Source organism: Ranitomeya imitator, chromosome 1 (assembly GCF_032444005.1).
Source record: "Ranitomeya imitator isolate aRanImi1 chromosome 1, aRanImi1.pri, whole genome shotgun sequence".
In the NCBI taxonomy this organism is placed as follows: domain Eukaryota; kingdom Metazoa; phylum Chordata; class Amphibia; order Anura; family Dendrobatidae; genus Ranitomeya; species Ranitomeya imitator.
In genome coordinates this window covers 9,479,685-9,481,958 of record NC_091282.1, presented here as the reverse complement: position 1 = coordinate 9,481,958, position 2,274 = coordinate 9,479,685, and positions in this window count along the sequence as shown.

Here is a 2,274-nt window from a genome sequence, read left to right as displayed (position 1 = left end):
ACACACTGAATGGGAAACCACTGGGTAAATCTGACATGGAGGACTTGGGCATCCTAGTTAATGATAAACTTACCTGGAGCAGCCAGAGCCAGGCAGCGGCTGCCAAGGAAACAGGATCATGAGGTGCATAAAAAGAGGTCTGGATAAACATGATGAGAACATTATACTGCCTCTGTACAAATTATTATTATTATTTATTGTTATAGCGCCATATGTTCCATGGCGCGTTCCATGTGAGGAGGGGTATACATAATAAAAACAAGTACAATAATCTTGAACAATACAAGTCATAACTGGTACAGGAGGAGAGAGGACCCTGCCCGCGGAGGCTCACAATCTACAAGGGATGGGTGAGGATACAGTAGGCGAGGGTAGAGCTGGTCATGCAGCGGTTTGGTCGATCGGTGGTTACTGCAGGTTGTAGGCTTGCCGGAAGAGGTGGGTCTTCAGGTTCTTTTTGAAGGTTTTGATGGTAGGCGAGAGTCTGATGTGTTGTGGTAGAGGGTTCCAGAGTAGAGGTGATACGCGAGAGAAATCTTGTATACGATTGTGGGAAGAGGAGATAAGAGGGGAGTAGAGAAGGAGATCTTGTGAGGATCGGAGGTTGCGTGTAGGTAAGTACCGGGAGACGAGGTCACAGATGTATGGAGGAGACAGGTTGTGGATGGCTTTGTACGTCATGGTTAGGGTTTTGCAGTGGAGTCTCTGGGCAATGGGGAGCCAGTGAAGGGATTGACAGGGTGGAGAGGCCGGGGAATAGCGGGGGGACAGGTGGATTAGTCGGGAAGCAGAGTTTAGAATAGATTGGAGGGGTGCGAGAGTGTTATGGGGGAGGCCACAGAGCAGGGGATTGCAGTAGTCAAGGCGAGAGATGATGAGGGTATGGACTAGGGTTTTTGCAGATTCTTGGTTGAGAAATGTACGGATTCGTGAAATATTTTTGAGTTGAAGTCGGCAGGAAGTGGAAAGGTCTTGGATATGTGGTTTGAAGGAAAGATCAGCGTCAAGGATTACCCCGAGGCAGCGAGCTTGTGGGACTGGGGAGAGGGGGCAGCCATTTACGGTAAGGGATAGGTTCGTTGCGGGGGTTGCGCGAGATGGGGGAAAGATGATGAATTTTGTTTTGTCCATGTTAAGTTTCAGAAATCTAGCGGAGAAGAAGGTTAGACCGCACATAGAGTACTGTGTACAGTTTTGGGCACCGATGCTTAGGAAGGATATAATGGAACTAGAGGGAGGGCAACAAAATTAATAAAGGGGATGGGGGAACTACAAAACCCAGAGAGATTAGCAAAATTAGGATTATTTAGCCTAGAAAAAAGGCGACTGAGGAGCGATCTAATAACCATGTATAAGTATATAAGAGAAAAATACAAATATCTCTCCGAGGATCTGTTTATACCAAGGAAGGTGACTGTCACAAGGGGGCATTCTCGGCGTCTGGAGAAGTTTTTCCACCAACATAGAAGAGAATTCATTCCTTGCCTGAGGAGGTGGTGATAGCGAACTCAGTCGAGGGGTTCAGGAGAGGCCTGGATGTCTTCCTGGAGCGCAACAATATTGTATCTTACAGTTATTAGGTTCTTTAGAAGGACGTAGATATGGGGATTTATTCTGAAGGAATATAGGGTGAACTGGATGGACAAATGGCTTTTTTCGGCTTTGCTATCTATGTTACTATGCTACTTTGCAAGACTAATTGGATACATGTTTGGCTTTTTTCACGCCTCTTCACATTTATCAAGAAAATCTTCAATAAAAAATATATTGAAAATGAAAAAAGTTATATCGTCACCTCAAACTCAATGTTACTCTCAAGCCAGATAATCCATATACATACAATGAAAACACTCAGATGTTTGGGACAATTTTTAGTGAAGAAATTCCAGCTGCAAGTCTGAAAGTGGGAAAAAGCACACAAAGAAAGAAAAATTGGGAAATCCTCACAGTGTGGTAAATTTAGCGTTGCTCCATGTTAACACAACATGGATCCAATACCAAAAAAGTCACAGAGAAAAACGCAAAGATGTTTACCTGCTGAAGCCTCCAACCAAATGCACTGCAGGGTGCAGCGGACCCGATTAACGATGGCAAATGCACAGGTGCAAAAAAATACCGATGAAACAACCACTCCAGTGTTGGCTGTTTGGCATTAGTGCACAAAAAGATAAGCGATAATAGTCTGCATGTGGCGTTGTTCACACAGGCAATGCAGAGCATCTGGTTTACAGCCTATTACTAACGCACATATATGCGGGCCGCCCAGTGCTACAA